This window comes from Lissotriton helveticus, chromosome 9 (genome assembly GCF_964261635.1).
Source record: "Lissotriton helveticus chromosome 9, aLisHel1.1, whole genome shotgun sequence".
Taxonomy (NCBI): domain Eukaryota; kingdom Metazoa; phylum Chordata; class Amphibia; order Caudata; family Salamandridae; genus Lissotriton; species Lissotriton helveticus.
In genome coordinates this window covers 1,044,816,350-1,044,824,129 of record NC_136070.1, presented here as the reverse complement: position 1 = coordinate 1,044,824,129, position 7,780 = coordinate 1,044,816,350, and positions in this window count along the sequence as shown.

The window sequence follows — 7,780 nt, the reverse complement described above, 5'->3', positions numbered from 1 at the left end:
CCCCACACTCCCCTTACCCGCCACGGAGACCGGACACCAGCCTGCGTTCGTCCAACGTCCAGAACCCGTGCGCCAGCAACTGCAACAGACCCCGTACTTGAGTCACCTAAAATGAAAGACAAGTTAATAATCTATTTTGACGGATTGACAATACGACGAAACAGGTCCCGTGCTCAATTTGCGATGCTAGCAGACAAAGCGCCTAGAAGCAACCCGAAGGTGCTATGCTAGTGTAGGTGCGAGCACTAACGATGCTCCCAAAAGGCCCTTTAGATAGTGAACACTTCGTTTATAAATTCACAAGAACCACACAGCTGTGATGTACATAGGACACTCTAATGATATATCCACCAAACACAACCCCCAGGAACCCTCAGCAGCTTTGATGCACACTGCGCCACTCTCCATGAATTATAAACACCCCCTCCCTTAAAGTAGATATTCCACCACCTCTGCTAAAAATACTAAGCCAAGGCCTCCAAATCTTGTATTTCTGCTATTGGTCTCCCTTCCACCTGCTCCCCTGGTCGACCCTGCTTCGCTTCCCACTCGTTATTAAAAGTATGGGAGCGCTTTACATGAGCACCTGTTACGCATACAAGGACACGGGAGAATAAGTGATTTGCTCTGAATCGCAGTATATGGACGCGTCCCCGAAGCTCGAACTCTCTTTACAGCACCAAAATTCGGAAATCTAGTCTCGTCCTTCCTCAATACCGCCGGATCCCCCAGCCGATCACAAGCGCTGCGGACTTACCACGCTATCGAAACACGGTCGGGCCAAGCACCTATTGCTTCGCCCCCTCTCCCAGCGCCTACCCACTCCCTTCTGGAGCCCCGACTCGTCCTGCCGATAGGAAGCCTGTACTCCGTCGTCCGTATCGACGCCGCCTGCCGCCTCCCGAACTGGACCTGCAGGGGAACAAAGAAAATTAAAAAATCAGGCAGCCCTGAGCGCGGGGCACGACCAGTGTGGGGGAGCGTCCGGGCAACAAGGGCCATCCGAGCGCTCCCCCTGCCTTTATTCCAGGGGCGCAGGGAGGGGGCAACACGCCCCTCCACCCGCCCCTTCAGCAGCCCGCCCCCCCTGACTCGGAAGTCTTCCTTCGCCTTCCGGGTCACGGTCGGGTGCCAGCCAATCGGTGGTGAGGCGCACACCCCCGCGTCATCCCTGGACGCCGTGAGGTCACGCCCCACCACCAGGAAGCAGGTGTAAGTCATGGTTCAAACAAAGCCTAAAAATCACTGAAGGTAAACTAACAGCAACTTGCATCTCAGTCATGCACTGCTTGTTATTTCCCTCGCGTCCTCACTCATGACATCTCACATAACCTCCTTGTTGGCAAATTGCTGTGGTATAAATGCTATCCACCTATTGCAACTGAGCCAAATCCCGAAGGATCAGTGGGGGGTCCTCAGATTTCAATAATGATTCAGTGGGGTCTCCAAGTTCCAGTAAACATTAAGTGGGATCCACAGAAGTTAAAACCCACTTCCCTAGATCATTTGCCCTCACAATAATGTCTTTGGTCTGACTCCCAACTGGAAAATCCTACGCAGAGGGGAATTACTGTCCATCACCGTACCACACACCTATTCACCTATGTGATAATGTACTGCTTAATGTTAAGATTCCTAAGAAAATTCATGTCCATTACTGAAGGAAATATTTGGCTTTAAGAAGCATTTAGGGCTACCAATTAAGTCGAATTCGTGCATTTATTAACTGACTCCACCTGGAGTGGAGGTTATTTGTTTATGTTCAAGTTATCCCATTTGGTGAAGTGATATGCCAATTGGTTAGTTTATTTCCCATTGCTGGCTAGTGTAGGTTGTTCGTAAAACATGGGTCTCTTTAAAATAAACTTCTAAAAAAATATACAGTAACCAGTGCTCAATTAGCTCAGAGCCCATTGGCGATGCTACCGATTGTTGCATTGCCAAATACCACGACTGTGCATAGTCTTGATGCCACCCCTTCCATTTCATCCACTTTTGAACACCCCTTGCCCCTTTATCTCACCCTTGAAGGTTCTTTTGCATACTTACTTCCTCCTTCTGTCATGTTTTTCCTGCTTTCTTTTCCCCTCGTGTGTTTGTCTCTTTTTTTACCTGGCTGAAAGACTGATGAGGAAATATACGTTCCAGTCCCCCCAAAAAGTCCCTACTTGTTATCTATGTAACTATCCAATGGACACACATTTGTTCACATGGGCACTGCCAGTTCCCAGAAGACCTCTATCATCAAGTGGGCCCACCGTGGTTCCATCATGTTCAACCTCTACAGGGATGCCTGTGGAACATTGCTCACCAGTTACAGCATAAAAATTGACAAAATATGCCAACACATAATGTTATGTTATAACTGGATTTGTAGCGCGCACTGTTAGTCAAGACTGTCCTGGCGTGTGGGAGAAACAATGGCAGATAGAGCTGAGGAGTTAAACTACTTGTTGAAACAGATGTGTTTTTAAGAGTTTTTTAAAGATGGCCAGCTCAGCGGTATGTCTTAATAGGTCTGGGAGCTCTAACAGCCAGAGACTGACCACCTAGACGTGATTTCCTAAATCTGGGGACCACCAGGCGCCTAAGGATCGCCGAGCGGAGTTGGCGCGTCGGTTGGTAAAACGTAAATCTGGCCCTCAGATAAGATGGACACGGGCTGTGTAGGGCTTTGTGAGTCAGGACCAACGCCTTGAATCGCACTCTTTGAGTCACCGGGAGCCAATGAAGATCACGGAGCTGTTTGCGGACACTTCGTCTCCTGGGGATGTCAAAGAGGAGCCGAACCACCGCATTTTGAACCACTTGGAGTTTGTCCAGGAGAAAGCCAGGAGAGCCGATGTAAAGGGCATTGGCGTAGTCCAGGCGCGAGAGTATCAGCACCCTGGCTACTGCCTCCTTGGCAGCTTGGGGCAGAAGGGGGAAAAAACTTCCTTAGGGTTGTTAGGGTACCGAAACATGAACCCGCCAGTCTCGTAATTTGCTCGCGGAAGCACAAGTCAGCCCCAAACCAAATCCCAAGGTTCTTTGCTACCCCACAATCCCCCTTGGGGCAGGGGAATCCTTTAGGCCATAGTGATTCATTAAAGGCCATCGGAAATCGGCCATAGAGGAGTATTTCCGATTTATCCTCATTGCATTTGAGGCTGGCCTGGGCAGGCCAAGCAAATACTGAGGACAGACAATGTTGGACTTCATCAGTGCGTAGGTCACTGCCTTTCCAGGTAAAAAGGAGTTGGGTGTCATCGGCGTAGACCATAATTTTGGCACCCAAGCTCTCTGCTAAGTAGATAAGGGGGGGTCAGATAAACATTGAAAAGCAAGGGGCTCAAAGTCAACCCCTGCGGGACCCCTGTTTCTACTTTATCTGAGGAGTGGAAGGGCGGCATCCAAACTTGCTGGAAACTATCATTAAGAAATGATTCGACCCAGCATAGAGCAGCGCCTGTGATTCCTATATCAGACAGCCTGGAGAGCAGCTGAAGATGGGGTACCGTATCGAACGCGGCAGAGAAGTCCAATAAAATCAGTGCCGCTCTGCCGCCCCCATCCAGACATTCTCTAACGGCCTCGGTGACCTCCACGAGTGCCGTCTCAGTGCTGAAAGATGTTCGGAAGCCGGATTGTTCGGGATGCAAGGCACCCGAGGACTCCACAAATTTTTCTAGCTGTCTAAAAGCTACCTTCTCACAGACCTTGGCTAGTGCTGGGAGAAGGGAAATGGGGCGGTAATTAGATGGAAGCAGAGGGTCTGCCATCGGTTTCTTGATCAAAGGGAGAAGTTTTGCTTGTTTCCATTGGAGGGGCATCACACCTGACATCAGGGATTCGTTGACCAAGGACCCTACAGAAGGAGCGATAATTTCCGCCACCCCACTTAAAACCCTCGCTGGGCAGGGATCCGTTGGTGACCCTGATTTTTAGTGATTTTAAGATAGCCATCACGTCCTTCACCTCTACCCGTTCAAAGCATGTAAAGAGCTGGGATGGTTCATTACTGGCCTGAGCCAGCATAGTGGGGGGAGGATAAATCAGGGCCGGTAGCTTAAGGCTGGCCTGAATTGTTTGGATTTTCTCAATGAAAAAAGAAGACCGCTTCTCACACTAGCTGGAGGAAGGGGGTGCGGAAGAGAGTTCTGCCACTGGAGACGTGAAGCTTCGCACGATGGCAAAGATTTTCTGCTATTGTTCTTTGCTCTGGAAATTCTCTCAGTGAAGAAGTCACCTTTAGCTGATTTAATAGCGGCAGAATACTCTTTTTGCGCTGCGCGGAATTCTGCCTTGGCTAATGGGCAATATTCCCGTCGCCAAGCCCGTTCCCGAACTTTGCACCCTAACTTCAAAGTTTTTAAATGGTCAGTGTACCAGGGAGATGATGGAGAGGCTCGTGGGCGCCTGTTTCCTGATGATTGAGGGAGAGTCTTTATGGTAGTGCTCATCCATTTAGAGACCTTTTCAACTGCCTCCTCTAAATTGAATTTCAATTGAAAGTCTCCTAAGCTCCAGAGATCCAACACCTTAAACATTGCCTGCACGTCATCTAGACCTGAATGACACTCACCAATATGAAGCTCATCCGCACCAAGACAGAATTCTTGCTATTCACCAAGAACCGCAACTATTCTAATCTGGGCTTAGTTACCTAAATGAAGTATGTAAATGATTTCATATGTGCTGTTAAAGCCTTCAAAACTCTTACATCTGGATGGTAACCATGCCCTCGTCCTTGGCCTGCTAGACTCCACATTGCACACCTTCACTAAAGGGTATCTAACATAATGCAGCTCACCGCAAAAGTTGCCTGAAGTATGACCACATCACCCCTTGACTATCCTGATTGGAACCCATTGCAGCCCATTGCGAAACCTCACGATCTTCAAAACTATCTGCATCATCTACAAAGCCATCATGCCCAGCACCCCTGTCTAACTAGCTAAAAAGCTCACTACCTTCGTTGGCTCTCAGCACACCTCCAATCTGGACACAACCAGACTGGAGACAAACCTGTGCTGATGAGAGAAAATAGAAAATAGAAGGCAACATGCCCTCTTCATTAGTGCACCCAGGATCTGAAGCAACATTCCTGCATCCAACAGAACCTGCAAAATTCTGTTCCAGTTTAAGAAAGAGTTAACTTCAATAATTTATTCGGTCATAAAGCCATCCAAGTACAATAAAAAACTAATACAATATACAGCGATTTTAAAAGCAGAGTATACATATATATAAATATAACCTTCTGGCGGTCGCAATTATGTCGTTCTAGTTAGGACCTTGTTTCAACAAGAAGAGCTTTTTTTGTTTTGCACGTAACTTTGGCAACGTTTGACGAATCCTCGCAAAATTTACCAAATTTGTACGACGCCCACTTCAGCTGCTGTGTTTAAAGTTTCAGGGTGATTTGTCGGGGTGGCTGAGAAAAAGGGGGGGTTGCAAAACCCATTTTCCCCATGCAAATTTCTGTAGGATAACAGGGTGCAAACCAACATGCCTTTGGAGTCATTCTAGGTCCAGTAACGAATTTAGCTGTTTGTCACAGCCAGGACATGTTTTTTTTGTTGTTGTTGATGAATAATCTTTATTAATTTTCAACAGGTTATACAAGTGAACATCAATAATAGCGATGTACATAGTATTACTAATAGCGATTTGCATAGTATTACAATGTCAATTACATTTGGTGGGGTGCCAATCGGAAGCGTATACTGTAATCTATAAACTTTATACTGTATTAACCCTTTATGCCGTCATCACTACAATTACTATACATTGTTAATAAACTGCCATCTGTTCAGAGTTATTCGATCTCATCTGTCTTATGGTTATGGTTTGTCTGGTCCTGTGTGGACAGGAATGAGCGGTTACATGCAATTGTATTTGGTGCCGGGGGGACCCCATGACCCGCTTAATCGTGTACATAATACTAACCTACCTGTTGCTGGGCATAGGTGTGCTGTCAATAAGAGTTTACTTTATGCACATTTATGTTGCATCATGATGTGATGGAAGTGCAAGGGTAAGGGTGTGCTTCACGTTGTAGCGGAGTCCGTCTTGCTCAATTTAGCTTCTATGACAGTCCGGTATTCCCGCCATTGAACAGGATTAACCCGTGGAGTTTTACGTGATGTATTGGCCATTTGATTTGTCACAGTCAGGACATGTAAAACTTAAAAGTACATGTTCTACCTTTTACACAGCACTCTGCCCTTACGGCCTACCTTTGTCATGTGTTCTATACAGGGCCTATTTTAGTTTTCCCTATGTTAGCCTAACTGTGCACGACACGGGCCGCTCCAGCTTTGCACGTGTTACTACATAAACATGTTTGCTTTTGTGCCACATTATATTTTCACACAGAACGTGAAGTTGTTTTCTTGTTCTGTTCTGGGATTTAGTCTGAACTGCAGACCAGACCAACCATGTCCCTTGTTATTTTATTCTGGTCAGGCACTCGCACCTAGACACAACCCTGAAATCCATCTGTTTGAGCATGTGAACCTTGTCCTTTAGTATGCACTGCAGGGTAACAGACAGAGAGAGACAGATATTTTCTGAGAGATCACGACTATATCCGAGATGTAGAACGTTCCCCTGTGTATGCTGAGGTACTGGTGAAGAAATAAACCTTTTTAGGGGTTCGCTGATACACCTGGTCTTTAAACCAATAAAGAATATATTGGCACAGAAGCTGCAATATCAAAAGAAGTATTTATTAACTCACAACATGAGGGAGTCTCAGGCCGCTGTATGAGACAGTCTAAGGAGTACAAAGAACAGGGACATTCTATATGCATTTGTTGCATAGTCAGCATAAAACCAAGGAGAGGTCCTAGCACCTACAAGAATACTTATTGACTAATATGGGTATATAAAATGTGCTTGCTCAACAAAGTGGGAGAGGAGACATTTCTCCTTACATCAATGAGAACAGCCTGACAGTTATACACTAGGAGCAGATGCATTCTGGCAGCTACAGGTCTTTCTGAGCATGTGCAAGGCTCTGGAAGAGGGAGAAAGCACATGGCAAGCACATGGCTAACTAAGATGGCGATATATATCAACAACATAAGAGTGACCAAGGTGCTGTGATAACACTATCTTAATACACCCAACACCTAAAACTAACCAATTAGTGATAAGGAAAACGTGACACCTATGGGAGAGAATTTGTTTAAAAATGTTATAAAAAACCCTCACTCACCCTAATGGTTACATGCTTCATCATAGGGTTTTCACTGGGGAGACCGAATGTCCCCCCAGTGTGCTGCAACGCCTGAATTACAGCGGAGCTGGTGTTATTAAATTAAAAGTATATGTGCTTAAGTGTTGTGAGTGCAAAATTTAAAAGATCCCAGTTATACCATAAACCATTTTATTACATGGACAACTGGTCTCATTAAAATAATTGAAAAGGACTAAAACGCGGTCTTTATTTGAACCACACAGTCCTAAGATAAGGTCGACATGTTTCAGCTGTATATTGCAAAATGTAGCTCAGCTTTCTTCAGACCAAATAAATCTCCCGGCGTTCCACGCTCGCTAAGGCGTGTCCTATCCGTGAGGATATATGTGTGAAAAAGTGTAAAAACTCACGGTTATACCCGTGTGGGCACAACTAGAAATTCACCAGGGGCCAAAACCTGCAAGAAAATAAAAATAAGACCAGCAAACTTTGTTCGAAATATGCATGGTTTGTATAACAAGTACTAAGTGACATATCAGCCTTAATTATTCCTAAATACATTGTTTAAGAGTTATATTCCCAAGGAACACCTTA